The sequence below is a fragment of the Armigeres subalbatus genome, chromosome 2 (assembly GCF_024139115.2).
Source record: "Armigeres subalbatus isolate Guangzhou_Male chromosome 2, GZ_Asu_2, whole genome shotgun sequence".
Taxonomy (NCBI): Eukaryota; Metazoa; Arthropoda; class Insecta; order Diptera; family Culicidae; genus Armigeres; species Armigeres subalbatus.
This window is the reverse complement of record NC_085140.1, coordinates 251,292,232-251,313,139: the sequence shown is the minus strand read 5'-3', so window position 1 is coordinate 251,313,139 and position 20,908 is coordinate 251,292,232. Positions and strand designations below refer to the sequence as shown.

Genomic DNA, 20,908 nt, shown 5'->3' with positions numbered 1-20,908 from the left:
AACCTACCATTTCATCAGGAATTACTCCAGCTACTCAGAGTTCCTTCAGCCTTCCTTCCACGAACTCCTCCAAAATACCAGCAACAATTATTCATGAATTCTCCCAGGATTTCCCACAACTCTTTCAAGAAATTTCCACCATGAATCCCTCCAAGAGTTCCACCAAAATTCATTCAATTGCTCCAGAACATTCACTAGGAATTTCTGTCAGAGCTCTAACAAGAATTCCCCAGAGCTTCAGGAGAAATTTCTGGAGAAGATCGCCAGAAGGAAATCCTGAAATTCTTCAGCAAATTGGAGAAATTCCTGAAGGAAGTCCATGAGGAATTTTTGGAGGAACTCCTGAAGTGACGGAGGATCCCTGGAGGAACTCCAGGAGAAATCACTGGATGAAACTCCAGGAGGATTTCCAGGAAGAACTTAAAGAGAAATTCCTGCAGGATCTCCAGGAGAAAAGCATGTAAGGAGACATCCCTGGAGGAACTTCAGGAGTAATTCCTGGAGGTTCAAGAAGAATCTCTGGAGATATCCCAGGAGGAATCCTGAAATAAATCAGAGAGTCCGTGAGAGGAACCCCGCCAGGAATTTCTGGAGCAAATTCTGGCAGAAGACCATCAAATTACTGAAAAAAACTCTCGGAGATTCCCTGGAGGGATTATCTGAAGAGAACCATGGAGAATTTCAGGAGAAATCCATGGAGGAACTCTATTAGGAATTTGAAGGAATCACTGGATGAACTCTAGGGAAAATCCCAAAAGAAATCCATAATGGAGGAACTATAGGAGGATTCCTTAGAGGAACCGCAGTAGATTTATCTGGCAGAACTCAGGAGGATTTTCCTGGAGGAATTGCAGGAGAAGTTCAAGGAGTATCGTTGGAGGAGCACCAGGAAAATTCTCTGGCGGAACTCCAGGAGAAATCTCTGGAGGAACTCCAAAATAGTCCCTAGAGGAATTCCAGGAAGAGTTCTGAGAAACTCTGTAGGAGTTCCAGGAAGAATCCTGGAAAAATTTCTGGAGGAACTCCAGGAGGAAACCCTTGAGGAACGCCATGGGAGGAATTCAGGAAGAATCTACAGAGAGGGAGTTTCACTGAAGGATTCCCTGAAGGATCTCCAGGAGGAAACCCTGGAATAACTTTGAGGAGACATCCATGTGAACGAACTCAGGAGCTGTTGGAGAATGCAGGAAGACATATTTTGGAAAAAGTCCCAGGAGTATCTGGAGGATTTATTCTGAATTTGTGTGACATTACTAGACCAATTTTGAAATTCCATAAAAATTCTTGAAGCATTCTCGATGGAGTTTCTCAAAGAATTCCTGCGTAAGTTCCTCCATTGACTCCTCTGGAGAATCACCAAGGAATTCCTGGCGAAGTACCTCCAGAATTCCTTCGGAAATTCCTGCAGCAAAACATTCTGAAGCTCCTTCAGGAATTCCCTCGAAGTTCCTCCAGGAATTCCTTCCAAGGTTTCACTAAAGGAATTCCTCCGTAAGTTCTTCAGGACTTCTTTCCAAAGTTCCTCCAGGAATTCATTTCCTAAGTCCTCCAGAAATTCCTGCGGAGGTTCCTTCACGAATTTCTTTTAAGAAGTTTCCTTTAGAATTCATATGGGAAATTATCAGAAATTTTTCCAAGGAGTTCCTCCAGGACTCCTTTGAAAGTTAATCAGTAATTTCTCCGAAAGTCCCTTAAGAAATTCCTTGAAAGTTCCTCAGAATTCTTACGGAAATTCCTTCGGAAGTTCCTTGAAGATTTCCTCGAAAGTTCCTTGAGAGTTCCACCAGGAATTCATACGGTAGTTCCTCCAGTAATTCCTCCGGAAGTTCCTCCTGAAATTTCTCCGGAAGTTCCTCGGAAGTTCCTCCAGGAATTCAGAATTCCTTCCAAGGTTTCACTAAGAATTCCTCCGTAAGTTCTTCAGGACTTCTTTCCAAAGTTCCCCAGAATTCATTCCTAAGTCCCTCCAGAAATTCCTGCGGAAGTTCCTTCACGAATTTCTTTTAAAGTTCCATAAAGTTTAAAGTTCCTCCGGAAGTTCCTCCAGAATTCCTCCGGAAGTTCCTCCAGGAATTCCTCCGGAAGTTCCTCCAGAATTCCTCCGGAAGTTCCTCCAGGAATTCCTCGGAAGTTCCTCCAGGAATTCCTCCGGAAGTTCCTCCAGGAATTCCTCCAGAAGTTCCTCAGGAATTTCTCCGGAAGTTCCTCAGGAATTCCTCCGGAAGTTCCTCAGGAATTCCTCGGAAGTTCTCCAGGAATTCCTCCGGAAGTTCCTCCAGGAATTCCTCCAGATTGCCTCAGGAATTCCTCCGGAGTGCCTCCAGCAATTCCTCCGGAAGTTTCTCCAGGAATTATCTTCGAAAGTTCCTCCAGGAATTCCTTCGGAAGTTCCTCCAGGAATTCCTCCGGAAAATCCTCCAGAAATTTCTCCGGAAAATCCTCCAGAAATTCCACCAGAAGTTCCTCCAGGAACTCCTCCAGGAATTCCTCCGGAAGTTCTTCCAGAAATTCCTCCTTAAGTTCCTCCAGGAATTACTCCGGAAGTACCTCCAGGAATTCCTCCGGAAGTTCCTCCAGGAATTCCTCCGGAAGTTCCTCCAGGAATTGCTCCGGAAGTTCTTCCAGGAATTCCTCCGGAAGTTCCTCTAGGATTTTCTCCGGAAGTTCCTTCAGAAATTCCTCCGGAAGTTCCTCCTAGAATTCCTCCAGAGCTCCTCCAGGAATTCCACTGGAAGTTCCTCCAGGAATTCCTCCGGAAGATCCTCCAGAATTTCCTCTGGAAGTTTCTCCAGGAATTTCTCCGGAAGTTCCTCCAGGAATTTCTCCGGAAGTTCCTCAGGAATTTCTCCGGAAGTTCCTCCAGGAATTTCTCCGGAAGTTCCTCAGGAATTCCTCCGGAAGTTCCTCCAGGAATTCCTCCGGAAGTTCCTCCAGGAATTCCTCCAGGAGTGCGTCCAGGAATTCCTCTGGAAGTTCCTCAGGAATTCCTCGGAAGTTCCTCCAGGAATTCCTCCGGAAAATCCTCCAGATTTTCTCCGGAAAATCCTCCAGGAATTCCACCAGAAGTTCCTTCAGGAATTCCTCCGGAAGTTCCTCCAGAAATTCCTCCTTAAGTTCCTCCAGGAATTACTCCGGAAGTACCTCCAGGAATTCCTCCGGAAGTTCCTCCAGGAATTCCTCCGGAAGTTCCTCCAGGAATTCCTCCGGAAGTTCCTCCAGGAATTCCTCCGGAAGTTCCTCCAGGAATTCCTCCGGAAGTTCCTCCAGGAATTCCTCCGGAAGTTCCTCCAGAAATTCCTCCGGAAGTTCCTCCAGGAATTCCTCCGGAAGTTCTTCCTGGAATCCCTTCGGAAGTTCCTCCAGGAATTCCTCCGGAAGTTCCTCCAGGAACTCCTCCGGAAGTTCCTCTAGGATTTTCTCCGGATGTTTCTTCAGAAATTTCTCCGGAAGTTCCTCCTAAAATTCCTCCAGGAAGCTCACTCCAGGAATTCCTCTGGAAATTCCTCCAGGAATTCCTCTGGAAATTCCTCCAGGAATTCCTCTGGAAGTTCCTCCAGTATTTTCTCCAGAAGTTCTCAGGAATTCCTCCGGAGATCTGCATACAGTAGTTCCTCCACGAATTCCTCCAGAAGTTCCTCCAGGAATTCCTCCGGAAGTTCCTCCAGGATTTCCTCGAAAGTTCTAAAGGAATTCCTCCGAAAGTTCCTCCAGGAATTCCTGGGAATTTCCTCCAGGAATTCCTCGGAAGTTCCTCCAGGAAGTTCCTCCAGGAATTCCTCCGGAAGTTCTACCAGGAATTCCTCCGAAAGTTCCTCCAGGAATTCAGGAATTCCTTCCAAGGTTTCACTAAGAATTCCTCCGTAAGTTCTTCCAGGACTTCTTTCCAACGTTCCCCCAGGAATTCATTCCTAAGTGCCGCCAGAAAGTCCTGCGGAAGTGCCTTCACGAATTTCTTTTAAAGTTCCATAAAGTTTAACGTTCCTCCAGGAATTCCTCCGGAAGTTCCTCCAGGAATTCCGCCGGAAGTTCCTCCAGGAATTCCTCCGGAAGTGCCTCCAGGAATTCCTCCGGAAGTGCCTCAGGAATTCCTCCGGAAGTGCCTCAGGAATTCCTCTGGAAGTTCCTCCAGGGATTCCTCCGGAAGTTCCTCCAGGAATTCCTCCGGAAATTCCTCCGGAAAATCCTCCAGAAATTTCTCCGGAAAATCCTCCAGAAATTCCACCAGAAGTTCCTCCAGGAATTCCTCCGGAAGTTCTTCCAGAAATTCCTCCTTAAGTTCCTCCAGGAATTACTCCGGAAGTACCTCCAGGAATTCCTCCGGAAGTTCCTCCAGGAATTCCTCCGGAAGTTCCTCCAGGAATTCCTCCGGAAGTTCCTCCGGAAGTTCCTCCAGGAATTCATCCGGAAGTTCCTCCGGAAGTTCCTCCAGGAATTCCTCCGGAAGTTCCTCCAGGAATACCTCCGGAAGTTCCTCCAGGAATTCCTCCGGAAGTTCCTCCAGGAATTCCTCCGGAAGTTCTTCCAGCAATTCCTCCGGAAGTTCTTCCAGGAATTCCTTCTGAAGTTCCTCCAGGAATAACTCCGGAAGTTCTTCCAGGAACATCTGAAAGTTCATCCAGGAGTTTTTCCGGAAGTTCCCGAAGAAATGCATTCGAAAGTTCTCCCAGGAATTCTTCCGGAAGTTCTTCCAGGAATTCCTCCGGAAGTTCCTCCAGGGAATCCTCAGAAAGTTCATCTAGAAATTTCTCCGAAAGTTTCTTAAGAAATTCCTTCGAAAGTTCCCCTTGAATTCATTCAGAGTTCCTCCTAGAATTCCTACTGAAATTCCTCCGAAAATTCATTCAGGAATTCCCCATACTAGTTCCTTATTGAATTCATCATGGAGTACTTCCTGGAATTCCTTAAGAGTTTCTCTTGAAGTTTTCCAGGACTTCCACCTGTAATTTCTCCTGGAATTGTTGGTGTTGTATGTACTTAATATTCGTTTGAGAAAACAAGTTCCTCCGGAAATTCCTCCAGGAATTCCTCCGGAAGTTATTCCAGGAATTCATCCGGAGGTTCCTCAAGCGATTCATCTGGAAGTTCCACCAGGAATCCCTTCGAACATTTGTCCAGGAATGCCTCCGGAAGTTCCTCCAAGAATTCCTCGGAAGCTCCTCCAGGAATTCCCCTGGAAGTTCCTTCAGAATTCCTTTGGAAGTTCCTCAGGATTTTCTCCAAGTTCTCCAGGAATTCCTCCGGAGGTCTGCCTACAGTAGTTCCTCCACGAATTCCTCCGGAAGTTCCTCCAGGACGTCCTCCGGAAGTTCCTCCAGGAATTCCTCCAGAAGTTCCTCCAGAATTCCTCCGAAAGTTCTTCCAGGAATTCCTCCGGAATTTCCTCCATGAATTCCTCCGGAAGTTCCTCCAGGAATTCCTCCGGAAGTTCCTCCAGAAATTCCTCGAAAGTTCCTCCAAGAATTCCTCCGAAAGTTCCTCCAGGCATTCTTCGGAAGTTCCTCCAGGAATTCCTCGGACGTTCCTCCAGGAATTCCTTCTGGAGTTCCACCAGGAATTCCTCGGGAAGTTCCTCCACGAATTCCTCGGAAGTTCCTCCAGGAATGCCTCAGGAAGTTCTTCCAGGAGTCCTTCAGAAGTTCCTCCAGGAATTCCGCCGGTAGTTCTTCAGGAATTTCTCGGAAATTCCTTCAAGAATCCCTTCGGAAGTTCCTCAAGGAATGCCTACGGAAGTTCTTCCAGGAATTCTTCCTGAAGTTCCTCTAGATATTCCTCCGGAAGTTCCTCCAGGAATTCCTTCGAACGTTCCTCCCGAAATTCCTCCGGAAGATCTTCCAAAAATTCCTCCGAAAGTTCCTCCAGAAATTCCTCCGGAAGTTCCTCCAGGCATTCCTCCGGAAGTTCCTCCAGGAATTCCTCCAGAAGTTCCTCCAGGAATTCCTCCAGAAGTTCCTCCAGGAATTCCTCCGGAAGTTCCTCCAGGAATTCCTCCGGAAGTTCCTCCAGGAATTCCTTCGGAAGTTCCTCCAGGAATTCCTTCGGTAGTTCCTCCAGGAATTCCTCCGGAAGTTCCTCCAGGAATTCCTCCGGAAGTACCTCCGGAAGTTCCTCCAGGAATGCCTCCGGAAGTTCCTCCAGCAATTCTTCCGGAAGTTCCTCCAGGATTTCCGCCGGTAGTTCCTCCAGGAATGCCTCCGGAAGTTCCTCCAGCAATTCTTCCGGAAGTTCCTCCAGGAATTCCGCCGGTAGTTCCTCCAGGAATTTCTCCGGAAGCTCCGTCAGGAATTTCTCCGGAAGTTCCTCCAGGAATGCCTCCGGAAATTCTTCCAGGAATTCCTCCGGAAGTTCCTCCAGAAATTCCTCCAGAAGAGTCCTTCAGAAATGTCTCCGGAAGTTCCTCCAGAAATTGTTCGGAAGTTCCTCAAAGGATTCCTCCTAAAGTTCCTACAGGAATTCCTCCGGAGGTTCTTCCAAAATTCCTCTGGAAGTTCCTCCAGGAATTCCTCCGGAAGTTCCTCCAGGAATTCCTCCGGAAGTTCTTCCAAGAATTCCTTCTGAAGTTCCTCCAGGAATAACTCCGGAAGTTCTTCCAGGAACATCTGAAAGTTCATCCAGGAGTTTCTCCGGAGTTCCTGAAGAAATACATTCGAAAGTTCTCCCAGGAATTCTTCCGGAAGTTCTTCCAGGAATTCCTCCGGAAGTTCCTCCAGGGACTCCTCAGAAAGTTCATCTAGGAATTTCACCGAAAGTTTCTTAAGAAATTCCTTCTGAAAGCTCCCCTGGAATTCATTCGGAAGTTCCTCCTAGAATTCCTACTGAAATTCCTCCGAAAGTTCATTCAGGAATTCCTATACTAGTTCCTTATTGAATTCATCATGGAGTACTTCCTGGAATTCCTTGAGGTTTCTCTTGAAATTTTTCAGGAGTTCCCCAGTAATTCCTCCAGGAATTGTAGGTGTTGTACTTAATATTCGTTTGAGAAAACAAGTTCCTCCAAGTTCCTCCGGAAGTTCCTCAGGGAATTGCTCCGGAAGTTCCTCAGGAATTGCTCCGGAAGTTCCTCAGGAATTCCTCGGAAGTTCCTCAGGAATTCCTCCGGAAGTTCCTCCAGGAATTCCTCGGAAGATCCTCCAGGATTCTCTTCGGAAGTTTTTCTTCAGAAATTCCTCCGGAAGTTCCTCCAGCAATTCCTGCGGAAGTTTATCCAAGAATTCCTCTGGAAGTTCCTCAAGGATTTTCTCCAGAAGTTCTCCAGGAATTCCTCCGGAGGTCTGCCTACAGTAGTTCCTCCAGGAATTCCTCCGGAAGTTCCTCCAAGAATTCCTCCGGAAGTTCCTCCAGGAATTCCTCCGGAAGTTCCTCCAGGAATCCATCCGTTTGATCTTCCATGAATTCCTCCAGAATATCCTCCCGGAATTCCTCTGGAAGTTGCTCCAGGAATTCCTCCGGAAGTACCACCAGAAATTGCTCTAGGAATTCCTCCAGAAATTGCTCTAGGAATTCCTCCGGAAGTTCCTCCAAGAATTCCTCCGGAAGTTCCTCCAGGATTTCCTTCGGGAGTTCCACCAGGAATCTCCAGAAGTTCCTCCAGAATTCCTCCGGACGTTCCTCCAGGGATTCCTTCAGGAGTTCCACCAGGAATTCCTCCGGAAGTTCCTCCACGAATTCCTTCGGAAGTTCCTCCAGGAATGCCTCAGGAAGCTCCTCCAGAATCCTCCGGAAGTTCTCCAGGAATTCCGCCAGTAGTTCCTCCAGGAATTTCTCCGGAAGTCTCTTCCAGGAATTCCTCGGAAGTTCGTCCAGGAATGCCTCCGGAAGTTCCTCCAGGAATTCTTCGGAAGTTCCTCCAACAATTCCTCCGCAAGTTCCTCCAGAAATTCCTCCAGGCCCTTCAGAAATTCCTCCGGAAGTTCCTCCAGAAATTCTTCCGGAAGTTCCTCCTAAAGTTCCTCAGGAATTCCTCCGGAAGTTGCTCCAGAGTTCATCTGGAAGTTCCTCCAGGAATTCCTCCGGAAGTTCCTCCAGGAATTCCTCCGGAAGTTCCTCAGGAATTCACTCCGGAAGTTCCTCAGGAATTCCTCTGGAAGTTCTTTCAGGATTTCCTCGGAAGTTCTTTCAGAAATTCCTCCGGAAGTTCTTTCAGTATTTTCCCCGGAAGTTCTTTCAGGAATTCCTCCGGACGTTCATTTGGGAATTCCTACGGAAGTTCTTTCAGGAATTCTTTCTGGAAGTTCCTCCAGGAATAACTCGGAAGTTCCTCCAGGAACATCTGTAAGTTCATCCAGGAGTTTCTCCGGAAGTTCCTTAAGAAATTCCTTCGAAAGTTCTCCCAGGAATTCTTCCGGAAATTCTTCCAGGAATTCCTCCGAAAGTTCCTTCTGGAAATCCTCCGGAAGTTCCTCCAGGGACTCCTCTGAAAATTCATCTAGGAATTTCTCCGAACGTTCCTTAGAAATTCCTCGAAAGTTCCCCTGGAATACATTCGGAAGTTTCTCCAAGAATTCTTGAGGAAGTTCCTCCAGGAATTCCTCGGAAGTTCCTCAGGAATTCCTCCGGAAGTTCCTCCAGGAATTCCTCCAGATTCCTCAAATAATTTCTTCGAAAGTTCCTGCAGAATTCAGAGTAAGTTTTTTTGTTTGGATTTTTAACATAATGTTTTCTCAAACGAATATTATGTGCAACACCAACAATTCCTGGAGAAATTACAGGGGAACTCCTGGAAAAACTTCAAGAGGAACTCCTGGGCGAATTCCAGGAAGTACTCTATGATGAATTCAATAAGGAACTAGTATGGAATTCCTGGATGAGTTCCTGAAGGAACTTCCGGAGGAACTTCAGTAGGAACTCTAGGAGGAACTTCTGGAGATATTTCAGAAGGAACTTTTGGGAGATTCAGGAGGAAAGAAGAAACTTCTGATGGAGTTCCAAGGATAATGTGACCAGTAAGCGTCCTGCGAAACGCGGGACGCCTATCTGGATTGCGTCACTGGCTTGAAAATGGATCCTCCAAAAGTACATTTCGCATAGATTTTGATTAAAAAAATTGGAAAAATAATTGTAATACCTACTGTATGAACAGTAATAAATTGGTAAAACGAAGTTAAAATATGCAGCGTTCCGCGAAACGTCTGGTCACTTTATCTATTCAGGAGCTTCCACGGAATTTCAGGAGGGTTTTCTAGTTGAATTTCACAGTAAACATCAGCACGACTCTCGGAAGTAATTTCAAGAGCAATTCCCGAACAATTTATCACGAAACTAAATTCCCAAGGAATTTCTATTTTTGCTCTTAGATGATTCCTAAAATTTTCCTAAAATTTCCTAAAATTCTAAAATCCTAAACTAGAATTCCCAAAAGAATTCCCAGAATTGGTTTGAAGAAATCTCAGATTTTTTTAAAAAGAATTTACGCAGGATATTTTGAAGGAATATCTAGGATTTTTTGAAGCAACTCCAGTACGAATTTTCTAAAATAATGTTGGAAGACGATGCTTGCAATTCCAAATAAAACGTTTTGGAAGAATGTTTTAAAATTTGATTTAAGATTTTCTGAAAATATTCTTAATTGATTTACTGGATTATTTTCTGAAAGAGTTCTCAAAGGAATTGCTGAAAAAGTTCCCCGCAGAAATACCAATGGAATTTCTTACTATAGATTCCCGAAAGAGTTACTGGAAATATTGCAAAGAAATTTTTTATTGGTATTCTTGTTAACCTCGATGGTACAGGGGTACAAGCACAACATTGTTTCGAAAAGTAATCACACTCCACAAATATTGATGTTCTATTTGAATTATAGTTTTTCTCATGTATGAAGGCGGTCAAATATTTTAAGAAAATGATCGACACAATTGAACCATTTGGAATCACATTTGCGACGATGTTGGAGTACAATCGTTGCCTTGCGTGATCATGGTTTTAGATGTTCACAATAATATGTCAACAAAGAGAGCGCGTTCAACTACCTGCGGGTTGTGGCATTCATTCATCAGAAGCTGGCTTACAAATTGTTGCCATCAATAGACGATGGAACCACGATCGCCGCCACGTATTCAATACCTGATTACAGCATTCCACTTCCGGGAACGGGTGGCGTTCGGATTGGTGCAGCTCCATTCCCAGAAATCATAACAAATTCAAGAACGATAAGGTGCATCTTTCGCTGGACATTCTATTGATCTTCAACGAAGACTCCATCCGTCCGGTAGCATTGTTTTCAATGTCGGAAATTCCAACATCTACCCTGAACGACATCATAACGGTGAACAAATATATGGCTCTTACACGGTTATCGTCGCAAGCCATGCTGAAGGGTGTCTGTCCGGCGGAATGGAATCGTCCTCCGAAGCGTTTCTATGTGGTTCTGGTCACGGAGAACAATTGAAAGCTAACGAAAGCTCGTCAAAGTTGACCGAGATCCAAACGAGTTTCTACCTTTTACTTACGCTGTTACTTCACCGAAAATTTTAGTTTTGCTGGATAACTCATGCAAATAAAGCTGAACCCGGGTTGAAACAAATAAGTTTCTTGAGAAATCGATTTTTCCTCGACCTCTCTGAATCAAAATTATAAGTTTTATGTATAGAATGAATGGATAAAAACATAACAAAAATTATCGTTGATTATTTTCTATTATTCCATCCTCATACTCACACTTTCTCACTACACTGCAACGTGAGAAATGGCTGCGTACTTAATACGAGATTGATGCTTACCGTATGAAGTATTAAATTTAAACCTGGATTTTCTCAAATACGTATTAAAGCTCGTATTATCCTCGTTGGAGCTTACCGCCATTAGTGTCTCAAAACATGCTCACATTTGCTATCTAGCTTCCACTGAAGAAATTTTTGAAATCCCTTTCAATTTTTACGTTTTTGCTTTTCTGAGAAGATTTTTTTGTTCCTCAATTAAAATCATTTGTTTCTTTGAAACAAATCAGAAAAATAGGCATAATTCCATATCATATCATTTGTTATAATTATATTTTCAATATCAAAGTGAATTTGTTTCAAATATCATACAATTTATTTAATAATTCAAGAGATTTCTTGATAGATTAATACGTAACACACCTGTGTAACGCATACAAAGTGAAATTATAGACACTTCCAAAGGAAGGGTCAAAAAAGAATTCGGGACCAGTTATTTTTCCATCAAAGAAACCCCCGGACTGTTTTGAGCCCAGAGTTGGATCGCTTTGCTCCTTTTCTCGAGTTCAGAGACTTCAGAGTTCAGAGACACCAACTAGCACATTCCACAGCAGAACTGCGCCATTTTGGTTCTATCGAGGATCGATTCATCCGTCTACTCGAGTTTTGGCAGTGAGCCACTCATCGTCATCCTCCATTGTTGGCAGTGGGCTAACAAGGAACCGATAGAGCCGTTATCGTCGGCAGTGGGCCAATAAAGTTCATCCGAAGCCGCTATCGTTACTGTGCATGTTGGCGTGTCCCAACAGCGCCATTGATTAAACAACAAGAAGATTTTCGTAAGACCAAAAAACCTAAACATAGGGTATTTGTTTTGTTATCAATTGCTCGTACATCGATAGTATTCGCAAAAAAAACAATTTCATCTTGATCACTGTCATTTTTTAATGCTATCATACGTGTTCACTGCTGGTATAAATCATAAAAATAAGAAACAAAGCAATTTGCCTTCAATTGTTATTGATATAGGTGCATGTTATGGACTCGAAGGGCAACAACCCTAAATTGTTCTGCTGTTGTTTAGTTATGGGCTGTTTAACATTCGCCCTTAAAAACCCTAACCATGTTGTGTCCAATTGAATGCAACGCCAACCCGCCCATTTATTTAGTTCATTTAGCGATGGTGATTTATTTAGTTCAGAAACAAAAAACGATAGTTTCGGCATAGTCTGTTTTCATTATTATGAGCAATTGTTTCGGTTAAAGCCCAACATTGTTGAACTCCTACCCAAGAGGAACAAAATTAAATTTCACTTCCTTTGGTGGAGTCATGGAAATTTTCACATATTCGAGAAATGCGTATCCTTCTTCTCTGCCAGCAGGAGTCAGCACAGTCCTAAGAGCCGCATTCTTGCTTTGATAAACGAAGCGAAAGCGTTTCCTGTGGCTCAAAGAACAACACACGCTGAACCTTCTTCCAGTATGCGCGCCCGACGACGACAGCCGCTTCAGAAGAAAGATTTCTTGCGGGTGTCGTGCATTCAATCTTACTGTTGTCGTAGGTCGGTGGGTTCATGTGCCGCAGCAGCAAGTTGTCCTATGTAGGTGTCTAAATAGTTGCTCGGTTGAGCATGTTTCTGACGCTGTCGTACCCGACTTGATGAGATGCCACCCGAAACCCTCCTGTGAAATCTAATAGGCAAGTTATTTGAGCCTTCCGTTCCGGCTCCTCGAGGCTGTGGGTATTATGTGAGGTAGAAACAGCCAATATGTGGCATTATTAGATGTTTCAAGATCGGCGAAGCGGGGGGTTGTTGGCGATGAAGAGCGGGGTAGCCGGTTAATTGAAATCTTTGACAAATTGTTGGAGCTACGACTCCTAGGAGCATGCAAAAATGGTTACGCTTTCCCGTGCAACCGCATATTAGAATTCAGAGCATCTGTCGCGCGCCCAAACAAACGAATTAGCTCAAAGTGAAGTGGGGGAAAACTTCAACTGGGACAAGAGATTCTTTGGGTGTTTAGTAAGTCAAATGAAAACAAAAGCATCCACTCACTAGGTTGGTAAACTTCTTCCTCATTATGAGTCTTTCGAAATGATTCGGCATATTCTGACCGATATTAAAAATTTCTTTCGCTTAACATGTCAACGCATAAAAGATCATGAAAATTTTATTAACGTAATTAATCATAACTTCTGAACCCTTTGCTGACTTCCACTAATTTGGGACACATTCACTATCCGAGCAGACTCATCCCAGATTATAGATGGGATGAGGTGGTCGTGGGAGAAGCAGGAAGTTTGTAGAGTGCGAGGTTTTGCATAAGAATGATAAACATAATAACGTTTTTCATAACGTGTGTTAGGCATAATGGATGTTATTACTTACTTACTTACGGATCCTGTACACCTCCGGTGGTGCAAAGGGCCGACTTGAAAGATCTCCATCCTGAGCGTTGCCCGGCTATCGCTTTAACCTGTTGCCAGGTTAGATTTCGGTCGACTTCTTTTATTTCTTTATTGAGGCTTCGCCGCCATGAGCCTCTGGGTCTGCCTCTGCTGCGATGTCCCTTTGGGCCAGCCTAATGCTTGTTTACAGATTTCGATTCCGCCCCTACGTGAGTGTGGCCGACCCAGCCCCACTTCCGATCCCGAATTTCTGTTGCTATCGGCCTCTGGTGACAACGACGATGGAGCTCATTGTTTGAGATCCAGTTGTGAGACCACCAGGCCCAGAATTATATACCGCAGGCATCTGTTAATGAACACCTGCAGCCGTTGAGTGTTCTCCACTGATACACACCATGTTTCGCTGGCGTATAACAGCACAGATTTCACGTTAGAGTTGAAAATTCGAATTTTGGTGCGTTCACTTATCTGCCCTGTTTTCCAAATATTTCTTAAACTCACAAAGGCAGCCCTTGCCTTCTTGATTCATGCACATATGCCGATGTTGCTACCGCCGTCTGACGCCATTCGGCTACCAAGATTTCGGAAGCTTTCAACATTCTCCTCTGATTGCCCGGTGACTGTGAAATCGGAAGGGGTCGCCGTGTTTACATCCAACGATTTGGTTTTGTTGACTTTGATAACAAAGCCTGCCGAATAGGAGCGCTCGGAAAGGTCGTTGAGCTTACTCTACATATCAGAGCACCGCTGAATGCAACGACATCAGCCAATTCGAAGTCTTTTAGGTGCTCAATGGTTATAGGCTGCCATAACAGCCGACGGTTTGGTTCACGGTCGATCGCACCTACCCGAATCTCGTCGATTACGATGAGGAACAGTAACGGTGATAGGATACATCCTTGCCCCACGCCAGCTACGACCCGGATAGGTTCGGACAGGACCCCATTGTGCAGCACTCTACACGAAAAGGCCTCGTACTGTGCTTCGATGAGGCCGATGGTTTTCTGGATGTGGATGTGGATTATGGATGTTATGCATAATTAAAATTCCCCATTCTTCAGTTCATTCGAGGTTCTTTGAGATCGTAAAATTCCCAGCAATTTTTTCCCTTCTTTTAGAATAGGCGATTGGAATTCTTCTTTAGAAATAAGCTTTCGCCCGATGGTGAGCCCGATGGCGATGGTGAGTTTGATCCCATTTTAGCCTTTCTCGCATACAAAGTATTCGTAAAGGCTATATGTTCGCTCCAAAAACGAACTTTTCATAGGAGTCCCGGAGACCCATAGTGTTATATACCAATCGACTCACGAATTGAGGTGATGTCTGTGTGTGTAGCATTTTTATTTTTTTATAGAGAGATGAAGGCAAATCTGCATACAGACACCTGAAATTATCACTCAGGGAGTGGGGTTGACGCGTTGGGCAGAAGGCTGGACCGCCGGACCCACTAAACCCACCCAAGTAACAGGAGGTTACTTGAGTTACCCTCTCTTCTCATGCCCTGTTCCCCCCGGGACTTACTGGATGTCAATACTTCGGAGGGGGGGCTGTGCTTATGCACTTCACGTCTTCAGCCCCTAGCAAGCACTAGTTCACTACATTTTTCTCATTGAAGCATTTTTTTATTCGATTTGCGCGTCTCTTGATCTTTGACGTTCACTGTCTCTCTTCCTCATGTCATTCAGGACCACTGCATTTTTGAGCCATTTAGCTCTCGACGTGCTCGCAGCCTACTCAGATAGTCCCCGGCGGCGAGAGCTTCCCCGAAAACCGACGATCCGTGGAAGTTTATTGCGTGTCCAACACTAATGTCTACACTAATGTACCTGCCGGATCGGAAGCGAACACCATATTTGCAGGGTTGCTGTCCGGCATTCTTGCAACATGTCCTGCCCATCGTACTCTTCCGGCTTTAGCTACCTTCTGGATACTGGGTTCGCCGTAGAGTTGGGCGAGCTCATGGTTCATTCTTCGCCGCCACACACCGTCTTCTTGCACACCGTCAAATATGGTCCTAAGCACCCGTCTCTCGAAAACTCCGAGTGCTTGCAAGTCCTCCTCGAGCATTGTCCATGTTTCCATGTCCGTAGAGGACAACCGGTATTATAAGCGTCTTGTACATGACACATTTGGTGCGGTGGCGAATCTTTTTCGACCGCAGTTTCTTCTGGAGCCTGCAGTAGGCCCGACTTCCACAGATGATGCGCCTTCGTATTTCACGACTAACGTTGTTGTCAGCCGTTAGCAAGGATCCGAGGTAGACGAATTCCTCGACCACGACCAGTTCTCACACTCCAGTTTGTCGCCTTTCTTGTACATGGGGCATATAACCCCTTCCTTCCACTCCTCCGGTAGCTGTTCGGTTTCCCAGATTCTGACTATCAGTTTGTGCAGGCAAGTGGCCAGCTTTTCCGGGGCCATCTTGATGAGCTGAGCTCCGATACCATCCTTACCAGCTGCTTTATTAGTCTTTAGCTGTTGGATGGCATCCTAACTTCCCTCAGGGTATGAGCTGGTTGGCTTCCATCGTCCGCTGAGCTGACGTAGTCATCTCCTCCGCTGCCTTGACTTTCACTGCCTGTACTCTTAGCGCCATTCAAATGTTCCTCGAAGTGCTGCTTCCACCTTTCGATCACCTTACGTTCGTCCGCCAGGATGCTCCCATCCTTATACCGGCACATTTCGGCTCGCGGCACGAAGCCTTTGCGAGATGCGTTGAGCTTCTGATAGTCTCCGCTTCCGTCTATACCGTTCCACGTTCTGCCGGGTACCTTACTGCAGCGCGACCGCCCGCGCTGCGTCCTTCTCCTCCAGAATCTGTCTGCACTCTTCGTCGAACCAATCGTTCCGTCGACTTCGTCCCATATACCCGACGTTGTTCTCCGCTGCGTCGTTAATGGCTGCTTTAATTTTATTCCAGCAGTCCTCAAGAGGGGCCCCATCGAGCTCACCCTCTTCCGGCAACGCTTCCTCGAGATGCTGCGCGTATGCATTGGCGACGTCAGGTTGCTTCAGTCGATCTAGGACGATCACGATCTGTCCTGGCGTCGATAATGTCGGAGAAGTGCCGTCCATCAATCAGAACGTGGTCGATTTGTGAATTTGTCTGCAATGGTGATCTCCAGGTGTACCGATACGGAAGGCTGTGTTGGAAGTAGGTGCTGCGAATGGCCATATTCTTGGAGGCAGCGGAATCAATTAGCCGTAGGCCGATTTCGTTCGTCAGCCGGTGTGCGCTGAACTTCCCAATAGTCGGTTTAAACTCCTCCTCTTGGCCAACCTGAGCATTCATATCTCCTATGATGATTTTGACGTCGTGGCTTGGGCAGCTGTTGTACTCACGTTCCAGCTGCGCGTAGAATGCGTCCTTATCATCATCAGTGCTTTCGGAGTGTGGGCTATGGACGTTGATTATGCTGAAGTTGAAGAACCGGCCTTTGATCCTCAACCTACACATTCTTTCGTTGATCGGCCACCACCCGATCACGCGCCTTTGCATGTCGCCCATCACTATGAAAGCTGTTCCCAGCTCGTGTGTGTTGCCGCAGCTCTGGTAGATGGTATGATTACCTCTAAACGTTCGCACCATTGATCCCTTCCAACAAACCTCCTGCAGCGCAACGATGCCGAATCCACGGTCCTTGAGCACATCGGCGAGTATGCGTGTGCTCCCGATGAAGTTGAGAGATTTGCAGTTCCACGAACCGAGCTTCCAATCGCTAGTCCCTTTTTCGTCGCAGTGGTCTTCGCCGATGGTTCCGGTCCGTACTCTCTTGTTGATTGTTCGTTGCGTGAGTTTTTTGGTTGGCTTGCAGGGGCCTGACACCCAAACCCCTAAATTTCGGAGGACCATTCCTCCTTATTTCCGGTGGACCATGGTGCACAGTTTCACTTAGAGTCCCTCGCTGACACTCGGACGATGATTAGCCGCCCCTAACATGGAGAACAGACACTGTTGTGAGCCGATCCTGACATGGAGAACAGACGCTCAATAAGATTCGCACCTCCGGAAGAGCAAACCCCCTTCCCTGTCAGCATACGACCATAGTTCCCACCGGGGTTGGTTACCCGATCTTCCCTAAGGTTGCTCGTATCCCGGCCAGCACCACGGGGAGGTAGGGATAGTAGTTGCTGGGTAAGAGGCTAAGAACCGCGAGATGGGGTCTACACACTTACAATTTTCCACCGATCTCGGCTGTGCAACTCTCAGTTAAAGTTCGTTAGCTGAAACAACGGCTGAATGGACATATGATTACGGCGGCTCCTTTGAGTGCCACAGTAAACAAATTGCTTTTTCAGCTGAGATATCAGCAGAAAGTCACGAACCGAGCACTCGGCTGTGCGGATATCGGCAAAAGAATAAAAAAATGCCGAACTGAACGAAGTGTGTATTTTATTCCTTCAGATACGCGAAGTACCAATGGTTGTAAATTTTCGGCAGCACTGGATGAAGGTGATGTTTTTTTATATCATGTTTTTATTTTCTTCCTGCTTTGAAATCAGCCTCACATTTCCGGAGAGGCAGAAAAGTAAACAACAGAACTCACATCAACCACTGCGCCGCGAAGATGAAATTTACCACAGCAAAATGTACACATTCACCCAGCAAATTGAAAAAATTCACCACGCGTTTAAATGGGCCACTCACAGTCATACGGTAAGGCGCGAACTGAGCAGCGTGTCAGAGTGACTTGTGAGTGGCTGAATGCGAAATTGAACGGTCGGTGTTGGAAATGATTTTTCGGTTGCACCCAGTCGCACTCACCGCGAAGGCGATGAAGGCGACTGCAGATTTTACTGAGATCCATGTTTTTCACTACATTGACTGTGAAATATTTCTACCCTGCGCTTTACCCAGCATTTGCCGTGCCACGACACAATATAGGAACGCTTGATGGTCGCTATGCGAATAGTCCTCGCAGACTCTCCAGTTCGTGTTCCTTGCTAAAGTAGGACTGCAGAAGGTAACATCGATGATGGACTCTCTGCCATCCCTTCACCCAACCGGCGGATGTTAGATTTTCTAACATTTTTGAATAAGAATCTACCAAAACCTGTATAAGAACTGGGCATATGCGAAATTGTTAGATTCTTATACAAGTATTGTATAAGAATTTAACAATTTTGTAAGCTTTTCTTTTCTTTTCTTTACCAAACAGAGCCCTAGCCTAATCCATTTTTCTAGCTAGGGCAATAAGTTGTGGTAATTAAGGATTCATCATATTTAGTCCTCGCTACCAACAGCAGTCTCAGAAATAAAACATAATTAATGTTCCTTCCTTGCAGACAGTTGAAAGACTCGAATTCCTCTTGTTTGAGGCTACACTGTATGCAGCGGAAACAACTTTTCAAGCAATTGGTTAAAAAACCTCGGTGCCCGGTCCTAGGCTGAACTGACTGCTGGAAAAATCGAGTTAGGGGTTTGAATACGTACTAACTCTTCATGAACTGAGTGAAAATGGTAGTGAGAGGAACACACGGAAGTTCTTATTACTGAACAAATTCTCTTGCTTGAAATGGTCTTGTAGACAGAGCTAAATCCAGGTTTTCATTTGTTTACTGATGATATTCTAGAAGCAAGGCAAGGATGCGGCTAGGGCTCCGATGAATGGCCAAAAACCAGTATTACTGTTCTGTTTTTCTCAAGAAAGGATTGATTTCTTATTGATAAGGGGCGCGCCTTCAATGGGATTGCTCTCTATGAAGGGTCTAAATAGCGGGACCTTGTCATGATGGTCTTGAGAAAACAAAACAACAACTGTATCGAAACCGATACTGCATTGCTTCTCAATAGCACTGGAGTAATTCGACATGCACTTAAACACTAAGGATACGGGTAACGCTACAATAGATCTAATAATTGGTCGCAGTGGCACACCCGAACAGGAAAAAAAAAGCTTTTCTAACAATATTTGTTTGAGAGCTTACATTTTTTGTATAAGAATCTAACAATTTCACATATGCCCAATTCTTATACAGGTTTTGTTATATTCTTATACAGAATTGTTAGAAAATCTAACAACCGCCGGTTGGGTGTTCGATATGTGCTCGTCAAACCTTCATTAATCAATTTTATACCACTCTGACCTGAGTTTGAATGAAGAAAGAAATAAGAGGAAGAAGATATTGAATTCCCTGTACGATGAAGCTTGTTGCATGTGGTTATTTTAATTTCCAAAAAGGTTGTCAAAAAATGCCCATAACTTCACACCAATATTGTCCATAAATTTGTAGAGTGAAATATGATAAGAAATTTTCATTTGTTTTTCCGATTTACGTATGCTATCTCGAACGCAAAAATCGCAGTGTAATCCATTTCAGGCTGCTTTCACTGTAGGCATCGAAAGACGCTTCTTGTGCCCTGGAACGAAATATGTCACATTTTATCAGAGATCGCATCACAACATTCAATCTTGATGTCGTTTCCCCATGTAGGCAGCCTAGCTGATGAATTATTTGCAAGATAATGCTACGCCATCTCGCAACGACCCGCAACGACGACGGACGATGAGAGTGACGGTAAAGGCTGCAAAAGATTATGCACACGCATCCTCCCCATCCGCACATATGACGTATCATGGCTCAATAAAGATTGCTTGTCTGATATGTAAATACAGAGACGGCATATCGCAAAACACCCGTAAACATGAGATACTTCTGCATCTGCATCTGCACACACTTACTGACAACAAGCTGGGGGGATGTGTGAGCGATTCAACGAAGGCAGTCGGTACTTGGAATAATTAATGTGACGCCTTGCAATAAACTCTCTATCGCACAACATCCATGCGCTGGCGCTGCTTTATTTAAGCTTGGCTCAGTTGAGGAAAAAGGAGACGAAGAGCCCAAAGCATTGTTGCACAAAGGGGGATCCAGGTGGTCTTGAAAGAAAATATAACTTTCAAATTTGTTATTCGGGATCAACAGTTTTTTGAACACTGTTTTGTAAAATTGATTCCAGATATCGATTTGGTCGAACCACATTGTGCACCAAATTTACGGAAATTTGTTGTACATTTTTCAACAATTTAAATTATTTGTTTAAATGTTTCAATATTTGACGTTTCTCTTTGGAAAATTTTGTCACGAAACAAGGTTTCCGGATTGACAGACCTCATTTCCTGGAATTCGTCCTCTCGATTTTTCGCCACCATTTTGCACCGAAGTGCCCAACAGTTCGAAGGTGATGAAGTTGCAATCTGTTGACTTTTGTTGCATTGTATAGCCCCATCTCCGATCCTGAGCCTAACACTCGGTCGCATCTCGGCTCGGAGCAGGCTCAAATCGAATCCGACAAGTAAGTGATAGAAGTGGAGCGCACATTACGAGAAATAAGTCTGGGCTCGACTCGGCTCGGCGGCGGCGGCAACTGGATACTGGAGCTAACGAACGGTAAACTCCTCCACTCCACTGCGAGAAAAATGATACGTTCATAAGCAGCTCAGCGATAGCGTAGTCCTACCGTTGTTGGTTGTCTGTGGCTCCGAGGGAACCAAGATGAGATGTCGTTCCGTGATAGAGTGAATCTCCCCACCATCCAAGGGTCGTTGTACAGCAGCGAATGATGCGGTATTAATATTTAGATCGACGCTGCACACTGAGGCTCTCTAACGAGATGCTCCCGTTTCACGTTCATATGCGCTTGTTCATACGACCGACGGGCTCGCATCTGATGGATAACTATCGAACCATCTTCTTCGATAGTCTTGTCGAGCTCCGGTTGATTGTGGTAGGTCGAATAATAAATGACGCTACATGCATCTATGGAATGTGCATTGGGAAGGAGTGCATGAATGCATTAGGCTCTGTGTTTAATGACACGAAAAGGACTGTGTTCACAGTTGTATTG

At 45.2% G+C, this 20,908-nt stretch overlaps 1 pseudogene; it reads right to left on the bottom strand.

Annotated features, from left to right (window-relative positions):
• LOC134209685 (phosphopantothenoylcysteine decarboxylase-like) overlaps positions 1-12,730 on the bottom strand; it is a 29,514-nt pseudogene extending 16,784 nt beyond the window's left edge.
• Between the last annotated feature and the right edge of the window lie 8,178 nt (positions 12,731-20,908).